This window comes from Ovis aries, chromosome 2 (assembly GCF_016772045.2).
Source record: "Ovis aries strain OAR_USU_Benz2616 breed Rambouillet chromosome 2, ARS-UI_Ramb_v3.0, whole genome shotgun sequence".
Lineage (NCBI taxonomy): Eukaryota > Metazoa > Chordata > Mammalia > Artiodactyla > Bovidae > Ovis > Ovis aries.
In genome coordinates this window covers 246,959,654-246,971,655 of record NC_056055.1, presented here as the reverse complement: position 1 = coordinate 246,971,655, position 12,002 = coordinate 246,959,654, and the positions used below count along the sequence as shown (strand labels likewise).

At 55.3% G+C, this 12,002-nt stretch overlaps 1 protein-coding gene across 4 annotated transcripts in view; it reads right to left on the bottom strand.

Annotated features, from left to right (window-relative positions):
* Positions 1-12,002, bottom strand: part of CAPZB (capping actin protein of muscle Z-line subunit beta) — a 153,637-nt gene that overhangs the window by 60,141 nt on the left and 81,494 nt on the right. The window lies entirely within an intron of this gene.

The window sequence follows — 12,002 nt, the reverse complement described above, 5'->3', positions numbered from 1 at the left end:
ACGCATCCTGGGAACTGAAGCAGGAGGAAGAATGGCTGCCAGAGCAATGAGCAAGGGGTGTGGAAGAAACCCAGCCATCCAGGGGCCCTCCAGCCCCAACCAGGGCAGACGGAGAAGCAAGCAGGCTACCAGACTCTACCCCATCCCTGCAGAATGAGGAGCACCAGCACCAGCCATGGAGCCGCTCAGCCACGGCCCGACCCTGGCCTCCTCCACGGGCTTGGGGGTGTGGGCAGCGGCCATCACCAGCCATGGAGCCGCTCAGCCACGGCCCGACCCTGGCCTCCTCCACGGGCTTGGGGGTGTGGGCAGCGGCCATCACCAGCCATGGAGCCACTCAGCCACGGCCCGACCCTGGCCTCCTCCATGGGCTTGGGGGTGTGGGCAGCGGCCATCACCAGCCATGCAGCCGCTCAGCCACGGCCCGGCCCTGGCCTCCTCCATGGGCTTGGGGGTGTGGGCAGCGGCCATCACCAGCCATGCAGCCGCTCAGCCACAGCCCGGCCCTGGCCTCCTCCACGGGCTTGGGGGTGTGGGCAGCGATCATCACCAGCTATGGAGCCATTCAGCCATGGCCCGGCCCTGGCCTCCTCCATGGGCTTGGGGGTGTGGGCAGCGGCCATCACTAGTCATGGAGCCACTCAGCCACGGCCTGACCCTGGCCTCCTCCACGGGCTTGGGGGTGTGGGCAGCGGCGTTTCCCATCTTTCTGTGCAGGGACCCCAACATGGGAGCCTGGGGAAGGCGGAGGCGGGGGGAGTCCACCCTCAGTGCCTCTGCGGGGGCCACGGCAACTCCTCCCTTCCAGGCGAGACCAACCAAGTCTGCGATTGGGCACTGGCTCGTAACACCCCCCAACCCCCGCCCCCTGAAGGTCAAGGCCCGGGCGGTCTCCACCTGTGAAAACAGCCAGACAGGTTGCTTGGAACATGAGCGCGTAGCCACCAGGCAGGCGGAACATGGGGGTCAGCAAGCAGGTCCGAGGAAGCCAGTGAAGGAAGAAAAAGCCTCAGTGAGCACTTTCCAAGCACCTGCCTTTTCTGCACACGTCAGCGCTTCGTGGAGACCCCAGGTCTCACGATGGCCCCAGGAATGCAGGCTCTCACTGCCACCTAGGATCCTGGAAGCAGCTCTGGGGGCAAAGGAAGCTGCCTGAGGTCTCGGAGCTGGAAGGCGGGCCCCAGGTCTGGCCAGCCTGGCTCTGCCGGACGACAGGCGGCCAGCGGATGTCGCTTGCCTCTCTCCACAGAACCAGCCTTCGGGGCGGGGCAGGCTACAGACTCACAGAGCTGAGGGAAGTCGGTGCCTCTTCTGCCAGCAGAGGGGGCCCGGAAAGCAGTGACATCAACTCAAGGGTGTCCACGGGGATGCTCTTTTAGTTCTGGGTGACAGAGCCCAGGTGCTCAGCCTGAGACCAGCCAGCTGCCGCTTCAGAGGGGGAGCCGGAGACCCCTGCAGGTCACAGGGCAAGCTGGCGGCCCCCGAAGGCACAGCGCAGGCCCTGACGGCCAACAGGGCTGCTCCACGGCGTGGCGCTGCCTCCCGCCCACCGAACGAGCTCCACGACCAGGAGAGCCAGGATTTGCAGAAGTGCCAAACGCCACGCGCAGGGCCGCTGCCCGAAAGGACCCAGATCCAGGCCATCTCCCACGCTGGAGAAGGGCACGGCAACCCACTCCAGTGCTTGTGCCTGGAGAATCCCACAGACAGAAGAGCCTGGCGGGCTACAGTCCACGGGGCCGCAAAGAGCCGGACACGGCTGAGCGACTGAGTATATGTCTCGCACGCACGCCACGAGCCCTCCAGGAGACCAGTGTTCTCCACGCTGGAGTGCGTGACGGTAAGTTAGAGGGATGGTGGGCTAAAGGAGAGAGGGCTCTTCTTTTTCCAACTGTAGGACTTCTCAGAATTTTAAATGTGGCAATATGGGGAGAAGCTTCTAGAAGGTAATTAAGAGTACGCCACGTTTCTCCAACTGCTCGTTGTCTTTGTTCCTCAAGAGACTCAACACCAAAGGGCGCTGAGCAATGTCACGAAAGCTGGGGCAGGCGTAAGTTGCACCATGCCCTGAGCAGAAGAAGGCTCAGCGGGGCAGGGGCCTTCCCAGCCAGCTCATCTCGTCTTGTCTGCAGACAAGGTCTCTGCCCCGCCTCCTCTGTGGCATCTCGCTGTCCCTGTGTTCTCACTGCTGGGGGCAACAGGGCGCAGCAGTGCAGGACCCTGGGCTGCCTGGGCTCACAGCCTCGCTCCTCGGTTACCACAAACTGCCGAAGCCCCTGCTGCTGCTTCTCCCAGGTGGGGACGGAACAGCCTCAGAAGAGGTTTTCTGAAAAGTTAAGGAGATACATTCCCTGCCAGAAGCTACAAGCTATCTTTGAGTTTGTTCTCTGCCTTTTAACTTCACTTTGTTGAAACTTTAAAATTAAATTTGCACGTTTCAAGCCCATCACACTGGCATGAGCTTCCGTGCCTGGTGAAGGCCTTCCCCCCAACTCCCAACATCAGTATCACTGCTGTTCTCCACCCCCCGGTTCCCTTGTGTTCATGTAATACTGGTTCCTTAGTCCATCAGGAGTGTGAGGACGCGCTGCGAAAGATATTTAGCTTCTTTTCCTTCACAACTATTAGCTGTTTCAGCAATTTTATTGAACGATCAACTTGTTTCTCGCAGTGAAGCGTGACTATCGCTTGTAACACACCCTAAGTCCCTACATCCCGGGGCCTGTGCTGAGCGGTGGGCCGCCTGTGCTCTGGCCTTGCTGCCCCCCGAGGGCAGCCCACTCCAGAGCGCCACGCTGTCCCGCTGTCACCAGTGGGATCTTGCCCTCCCACCCCCTGGCGTCATTTGCACTCTAAGCGGTTTACGCCAGCGTGGACTTTGGTACCTTCGATTTAAAGGCAGTCGCTTTACTGACCTGTCCCTTTAGTTCCTGCAGGGCAAGAGTCTGCTTTTCCTAAAACGTTTAGGCCTGCTTTAGTAGCTTAGAGAACAGGGCCACACTGCTCGGGTTTCGACAGGATGCCTTTCTAAGGGGCGCTCTGTCTGCAGCGCGCACAATGCTGTGTGTGTGTGTGTGTGTGTGTGTGTGTGTGTGCGCGCGCGCACAGGACGCCTTTCTAAGGGGCGCTCTGTCTGCAGCGCGCACAATGCTGTGCGTGTGTGTGTGTGTGTGTGTGTGTGTGTGTGCGCGCGCACGCGCGCACAGGACGCCTTTCTAAGGGGCGCTCTGTCTGCAGTGCGCACAATGCTGTGTGTGTGTGCGCACGCGCCGGGGTGGGGGCGTCTGCTATAAACGTGTTCACCTTGGCACAGCTGTGTGTATGTGTGTGTGTTGGGGTGGGGGCATATCCTAAGAAGCATTCACCCTGGCACAGCTCTGTGTGTGTGTATGTTGGAGTGGGAGTGTCTCCTAAGAAGTGTCCACCTTGGCGCAGCTGTGTGTATGTCTGTGTGTGTAGAGGTGGGGGCATCTCCTAAGAAGCGTTCACCTTGGCACAGCTGTGTGTGTGGGTCTATCTGTGTGTGTATCTGTGTGTGGTGTGTGCCAGGATGGGGCCGTCTAAGAAGTGTCCACCTTAGCACAGCTGTGTGTGTGTGTGTGTGTGTATCTGTGTGTGTGTGGTGATGAGGGGATCTCCTATAGAAGCGTCCACCTTGGTGCAGTGGGCCCCACAGCCAGCCCAGGCAGAATGGGGCAGCACTTTCCTTGCTCATCCCAGTCTGAAGGGGCTTCACAGCAGAAGATAGATTCTAAGGGTCTTTTTTTCCTGAGGTCCTTATACGTTCCATGGTGTCCATCTGCCCCCATCACAAGTAACTTTTCTAGTTTCACTGTAGGAGATGGTCTGGCCTTAGGAGGACATGTCAGAAACGATCTGTTTTCCTTGTTAAAGGCAGCAGTTCAATGGACAACACACCAGAATCAACAGCGGGGCCTGGCTCTGCCCTCCCCTCGGTCGCGGCTCAGGCCCGGGGCTCACGGGTGCTGGGACAGCCTCGGTTTCGTCTGTAAAAGCGGTCCCTCCCACCTGCCTCACAGAGCGGCCGTGGAAACGAAACGCGGTAACGGGGGAGACCTGTTAACAGCGAGGCCCTTCCACCAGCTCCTGACACTTGACGGACCTCCACTGTGGCGAGTCATTTTCCTCTGTCATCGCTGAAAAAGGTCTTATGACGAATGACAAGAGGGGGGTCAGATTCTCAATCTGAGACCAAACCAAAAAGTTTCCATCTTGCCCTTTATGGTCTAACAGAAGCATACTACTCGGAGGCTGACACCAAAGCAGACGGGAGGTCCCTAACTTTCAAGTCGCCGAGCTCGGAGAATTCCAAGCCCGCGGACACAGTGGTAACCTCCTCGGCTGCTCCAGAATGCTCGGGACGCGTCCCTGGAGTCGGCTCCTGGCAGACCCCTCTGCTCCCTGTGAGCACACCCACAGCACAGCACGGGGCCTTGTGCTCTTCTCCTTTAATTGGTTTCAAGTTCTAAGGCTCTGGACGGCATGATCAGGAGGCAATCCAGGCCATCCTGCACTGGATAAAATGAGGGTCTGTTCGTCTGCATGTAACAGAACTCATCAGAATTCCAAGCAACTTCCAGCCATCCCTATGGGGGAATCAGAGGAGTGCCCCCAGGAAGCCCCGTTTCCTCTAAGTAAATCACGCCATTTCATCCTGACATCAATCACGATCAGGTGGCGGGGTCCTCCTCTCAGCAACAGGCTGGAGTCATGAAGGGCCACCTCCACCGCGGTCTGGAGCAGGGAACAGAGGGCCAACCGGGCACCCAGAGTCTGGGGTCTGCTTTTTCCCTCAGCCTTGCTTTCATCACTACAGCTGCAGGCCATTCGACAAGCAAAAAACACTTGTAAGAAAAGGCTCACCACAACTTTGCAAGGAATGGAGTTCATTAAAATCCTGCCGGAGGCCCTTGGCAGGAATGCTTTTTCCCCTTGTAAAAGGGACCTGCAGCACCAGTCTCCTGAAGGAGAGCTCAGGATAATCTCAGAAACATCAGGCTGGTGGGGTCCCTGCAAGAGCACCCTCGTCCATTCTTTCCCCAGGGCGGGCTCCAGAGACAGCACCGGCTGGGGAGAGAACGCTTCCTGTAGACCCCACGACACAGGCAAGAGCGGAAGCCCAGTGCCCCTACCTCCAGCAGAAACCCACAAGCCACTTGCCAAGGCTTGAGTGGAGGCTGACTCCCTGCCTCCGTGCCTGCGGAGCTATGGAGCCCTGGCTCCAGGCAGGGGAGCCCCCTCCCCTTGGCTCTCGGCCCCCCCCCACCACAGCAGGGAAACCTACATGCGGTGGGGAGGCCCAGCCAAAAGGCCCCGCTGAGCATCTCCAAACAAGGTTCCTGAGCACGGGGGAGGGGGGGCCCCGGGGGGCGGGGGGGGGGGGGGGGGAGGGGTGCCCTACTTCCCGGAACACCAACTGGACTCAAGGATTTGGTGAAGAAAGCATTCTTTTTTATGTTAAAATGTCTTGCATGTGGGCAAGTTATGAACTGGAATGCAATTTTTTTTAAAGACAAAACAAAATTCTTTGCTAGAGACGGCCACTTTTGGCTTTGCCCTCAAAACTCCAGAGGTATGTAAATATTTGCTCTCCTCAGGAATCCTTTGTCAGGGAAACTTTGGGAAAAGAACCTAAGGGACGGTGGGGGGGCGGGGGGGGGCAGGGGAGGTGGCCACAGCCAGGGAGAAGAGAGCGCAAAGCTCCCTGAAGAGCCGGGACCGCTGTTACTCAGAAGCAAAGACACGACCGTGCCTGCCGGGGTGCGTGACAGACAGGGAGCGAAGCTGGCGCGGCCAAGCCGTCCTCCTTTCAGAAAACCTCGCCTGAATTCCTGATTAAGTGCTGGCGCCGCAGAGCCAGGCCTTTCATCTCGCACCCGCGGCACCCAGAATGGCGTGTGGCACCCAGGATGTCAGATGCTTACAGGAAGAACTCGGCTCCTCAACTCAGGACAGGCATCCTCGGAGCTCATCAGCTGGTCAAGTCCAAAGGGGCGAGAAGCTCCATCTGAAACTGTCCCTCTTTCGGATCCAGCTCTAGGATCCCTGCGTCTTTTCTTCCCCGTGACAGAGAAGCTGAGAAATACAGGCGGCACACTTCTTCCCGAGCTGCGCGGTGTGAGCTTCACAGGGAGTGTTCACGAAATGCTGACTGAACCCACTCCCTCCTCCCCTGCTAGGTCTAAGACTGCTTCAGAAAGCAGACGTATTTAAATACCGTCTTTGAGATAAAGGAGGAAAGCACCCTGGTGTGGGCCTGTTTTAAGCAGCGACAATCACGGGGAATCCAGGCAGGCAGAAAACACAGGAGGCCTGGTCAGTCTTGACCACAGATGGAGCAGGCCACGCCTGGCCTCGAGGTCCCAAGGAAGGCTCTGCTTCACCTCCTGGGGACAGAACTTGAGTTTGATGCTCTCACGACAGACAGCTATCACTGAGAAAACCATTCCCAGATTTCATGGGTTCAGCTACTAAAGACTGAAGACTAACAACATGTAGCAGAGGTCAGATAGATAGATAATCAGTGATATTAGTGACTGTTAAATAACAACAGCAGCCTCAATGTTAATCACAGAGGCGTGAGAGCGTGGCTCCAGCGTCCTGGCCAACACAAGCTGGAGGTCTCCACCCACTGGCTCACGGAGCCCATGCTGAGGTGCGCCCTGCGCATGCCGGCCTTCTAATCTGCCAAGTGGGATCTCCCCATGGACCTTCGTATCTACAAGTGGCCCGTTTCTGTGAGCTGCTCAAAGTGTAGGTACTGCTGAGGCTGCCCTTCTATTTCTGGAGGGCAATTCTGGCTGCTAAGAGGAAATATGCTGAAATGAAAACCGGTCAAGTTCTCAACTCCCTGGTCAGAGCATCAGGCCCTTGTACCTCTAACTCACAGACCGAGTGGGATGGCCTGGGTGCTTTAACCCCTCACTGGAGTAAATCCAGTCTGGGGACACCCAAGAGCTGGACCTTTGGGTGACGATAAGCAAAGGAGGGAGGAGGAATTAAAAAATGAGGTGACTGACATTTGCAGGCAAAGATGTTTCTGCTTAGTTAAACAGATTCAGGTCTATTTTTGGTTTGCTCTTAAAAAGGCAAAGGACGGCTGGCCTGCTGGGTGCCAATTTGCAGAAACAAACTCCTTCCTCAGCTCAGGGCTCAAAATACACCCCAGTGGAGAAGTTTCGGCGCTTGCTGCCAGCGTGCAGAGTAAAGCCATAGAAGGTCAAAGTTGAGAAAGCCAAGGGACCATCTTAACGTCATGTGATTCTCGGCCCACATGGACCTGCGGGCATTTCTGAAGCAGCTTAACCATGGCTTCTGGCTGGCTTCACTCGAGCACAATGGGATTAATAAGTAACAAAATGATGCTTTGGCCATCTGCAAAGGAAGGTCATTTTCCACCAATCAGAGCACGCATCATAATCCCAGGCAGCAAAAGCTCAGACAGAGGAAAGAAAAAAGCACACCGACCTGCGACCTGGCATGCTAAATCGGGCTGCCTCGGCCCAAAGCTGCCAGGCACCCTCCACATCTCTTTAATGCTCCTCGGGAATCGGGCCGTGGTAGACCCGATGGATTCCCCGCCCTTCCCTGGCTCCGACATCTAAGTGAGGCCATTCCCTTCATGGGCAATGCTGGCAAATCCCAACATTCAGTCTCAAGAGCTGGAGGCTTTTCTTGAGAACAGCACCACCTCCCCGTCATTACTGGGGGCAGGTAAGCTGGGGAGGAATGGCTGTGATGAACGCCAGGCCAGGCCGATAGCGGCTCTGAGAACGTCTGCCTGATCCCAGATTACAGGGAACAAAGGCCTGGACGCACGGCTTCTAGACGGGCTCAAGACAGGGCGAGTCTCCTCAATTACCGCTTTGAAGAGGAACTAAAACTGCAAGTGAATTTCAGGGCCACAGCGCTACACCCAGCACAGACTGACTAATAAGAATGGAGGAATTCTGCTCATCCAGTTAAAAAGAAAACAAAAGCAAAAAAACAGAACAAAACACAGACAGACCTGTCACGCCCAGGGAAAATGGAAGAAAAATAGCACTGGTGAAAGATAAACAATCAAAGAAGTAACTTCCAGGACCTACAAAACCTGCCCAAGTGCTCTGAATCCATCACAGTGCAAGGCAGGGGCCTCGGACGGGTTTCTGAAGCATGTCAGTAGAGTTTTAACGAGGCAGACCCTAATTCAGTGCAAAGTCAGGCTCCGTTTCCATCTGGACACTCATCATACTTCAGATTAAAAAAGGAGCGGGGGACTTCCTTGGAGGTCCAGTGGTCGAGCCTTCACCGTCCACTGCAGGAGGTGGGGGGGTTCGACCCCTGGTCAGGGAGCTAGGACCCCACAGGCCCTGAAGCCAAAAGACCAAAGCACAAAGCAGAAGCAACGTTGTAACAAATAGGCAACTTAAAGGATGGTGCATGTTAAAAAAAAATTTTTTTTTTTTTAATAAAAGGCTGGCCCCACACAGCCCAGTGCCCAGTGAAGCAGTGGGCCACAGCGAATTGCGCATCCCGAGTGGCCAGCCCACAGGAAGCAGCTTCAAGTCTCTGGCTGTTTCTCATTATGTGAAGTTTACATGATTTTCCATAATACAGTCTATGTTTTAAATGTTGTAGATCACTAATTACTTAACATTTCCCCTACAAAGAGGTAAGACAGACAGATGAGGAAGAGGCACGACATTTAACCTGTGGCTGCGGTGTCAGCAATACGAAGTAAAGGTACCCAGCACCACCCTGCTTCTCCCTCAGAGTTTAAGTCATCCAGTAAAGGAGGAGCGGTCCCACGTACACTGGAGGGGTACTGTGAAAATCAGTGTGCGCGTGCATAGCTTTCCAGGCAAGAGTCCGGGACTGTGCTGTGGTCCTACAGGCCCCTCTGTCCGCAGAGCTTTCCAGGCGAGAGTCCGGGACTGTGCTGTGGTCCTGCAGGCCCCTCTGTCCGCGGAGCTTTCCAGGCGAGAGTCTGGGACTGTGCTGTGGTCCTGCAGGCCCCTCTGTCCGCGGAGCTTTGCAGGCGAGAATCCGGGACTGTGCTGCCATTTTCCTCCTCCAGGGTGTCTTCCTGACGAAGGAATCGAACCTGCATCTCCAGGGCCTCCTGCGCTGTAGCGGATTCCTTACCTGCTGAGCCACCAGGGAAGCCCACGTATAACGCGTACGCAGACATAAAGAGGCCAACGGCAGAGCCCACGACGCTACTGAAAAGCTTAGTCATGAACCAGATATTACGATATACAGTTACGAGTTTATAAACAGTTGGAATACACTCAAGTCGCTGGCTCAGATGACGAAGGCTTATGATCTGTAAGGTTTGGCTGAGGGAGCATTCCCAGGGGTTTGAATTTTAAAACTGCCCCTTTTCTCCTCTTTTCTTTTTGGGAAATTAGATGAAATAACTAGTGTCCAGCTCAGTCCTGGGGACGCAGCACGTGCTCACCGAACATTAGCTGCTGACCCCCACCTCCACCCGCCCCCGTCCCTTCTCCAGTCATTCTTCTGCAGATAACGTTGCAGGTGGGAGAACAGCCCCGACAGCGACCTCTGGGGTGCCGCTTCCTCCCAGTGGCCCGTCAGGGGCTCCAAACCCCCAAGGCGGGCTGTCATCCGGCCAAGGCCAAGGGTGGCCTGTGACTCACGCCTGCATTCACCATCAGCGCTGCGACTTCCCTGCTGAGCCCAAGGAGAACCGGCCTACGCAGCTCAGGAACCCACTGACCAGGTTTCCAGCAAAGCGGCTACATGCACGTCTCCGCGGCAGGGACGAGGGCGCCGCTGAGACAGGGCACAGCTGTAGGAAAACACTCCAGCTGCCATAAGAACAAAACAGCCCGGGAAACACCAAGAAGACTCTACTGAGAAAAACCTGCCCATCATCTCTGACTTCCACGTTTGCTCTGTTCCCAAAACACAGTAGTAACTCAACTGCAAGCTGCATCGCCATGCAGCTGGGCAGAGCGTGACGCTCAGCGGAGGAGCAGCAGCGTGGCCTCCGAGCCGACCGGCTGAGGGGCCTGATCCTACCCATGGCTTCTGCCTACCCTGGGCCGCGGCTGGCCAGCTAGAGCTCTCCAAGGAAAACAAGCCGTGCAGCTCGGCCCAGCCTGCCTCTCGCGCTGCGACCTGACAGGACTGCTGAGAGGTAACCGAGGCCATGCCACAGAAAGCGCTCAGTACAACGCACTGCCCACGAGGGACAGGAGTCATTTCAGATGAGCGTGAGGGAACAGAAGGCTGTGGTGATGATGGGGCGATGGTGACGATGCCATGTCAAATCCAAGCCCTCCTGCTGGCTTCTAAGGACACCTCCCACCCACCCAACTTGATGTTTCATCATTTCCCAACAAAGACCGTTTCTCTGACTCACATTTCACACGCCTATGCCATGTCTGAGCCAATGTTTAAAAATCAGGATCTCTCACACAGAACTCCCAATGCACGGCACTCCCAGAGAAATCTGGAAACAAGCCCCAGAGAATCAGAGCTCACTGGGCAAGAAGCAGCAGGAGCAAAGGGCGCACTGGCTAGACCTCGTGTGCACACCAAGGCTGCCCAGGCGTTGCAGCTGGCCCCTGCCGGGTGCCGGGTGTGGGACCCCGGCTCCGAGCGCACGGTGGGTTTGTATGCATCTCAATTCAGCCTCTGTTCCCTCACACTCACCTGAAATGACCCACTGCCCAGCCAGGACCTGCCGCCGTTTCTAGCCACCTCTGCCCCGTTTCTATCACAAGCGCCAGGAGCGGGCTTTCTCATCACGGCTCTCTTCCTGGAGAACCCTTCTCCTTCCTTCCTTCCAGAACTATTACACAGAAAAGGCAGCAAGCTCACAGGTCCGTCCACTAGCTCGCCTCTGTCCACACGGCTGCCTCTCTCTTGGAGCCTGTGTCTCTATAGACTGACAGCTGCACCATGGACCTTGGGGACTGCTGGCAAGAGTTTCATCTGTGAATGGCCTGAGTCTCCTGCAGTAACATCCTTCCCCAGTAAAACGGTTCTGAACGCATACAAGGGAACTAAGGACATCGCCACAGCATATGAACAAGTTTTCGAGCCGCTACCTTTAAAAGACATCTAACTGATGAGCAACAGCTGGCGACTGGTCATCCCTCTGAGAAGCTGAGGGGACACAGTGGCAAGAACAGGGGCTGATCGGGGTGGGCTCAGGTTGCCACCCGGGGCCAGAACCCACCGGCCAAATGATCTAGTACCTCAGCTGTCTCTTGATCTTATTTGACTTCTTTGCATGATTTCTCACAGTTTCATAGGTTTTTTTTTTTTAACACTTTAAACATTTTCAAATAACATTATGGTGCCAGTGACTCTCTGGCATCATCCTGAGACCAGTCGCTCAATGTATGTATATATACATGAATAAACAAATGCTTTTTTAAAAGATACACGTGTTTAATTATCTTGAAATCCCATTACAAAATAATCATTTTGTGATATCTCAGTTAAGTGCATACATATAATATTTTTAAAACAGTTTTACTAATCAAAGAAGAAATGTAAATAGAATTACATTCCACTCCAATCAATACTGTCACAAAATCCCAAAAGTTTCCACAGAGGACCACAGGGAAATCACTCTTGATGATCTCATGTTGAAATTGCATTGTTTCCCATGCTAAAGAGTAAGAGATTTTTCAATACAGAAAGTGTCTGTCTAAAAACGTTCCCTTCTGTATCATTTGTTCTCATACAAATAAATATTTTAAAAATAGATGTGATGAGCTCTTTAAAAGCCCAGTTTTGTGCTTTGTGCCATTTCAAGCTAGAAGTGAAGCCACTGAGGCACCTGGGAGGCTGGATTTTTGTCCTGCTTTGGCTGGAGAAACGCCCACAGCGGCAGAGACTAGCACAGCCTGGAGCCAGGTCCTCCGGGGTGCGTGCGGCCCCCGCCTCCCAAGCCTAACTGCAAGCGTCCAGCGCGCGGAAGCGCGGCCGCTGGAGGATGGGGTGCGCAGTGCTCACTTCAG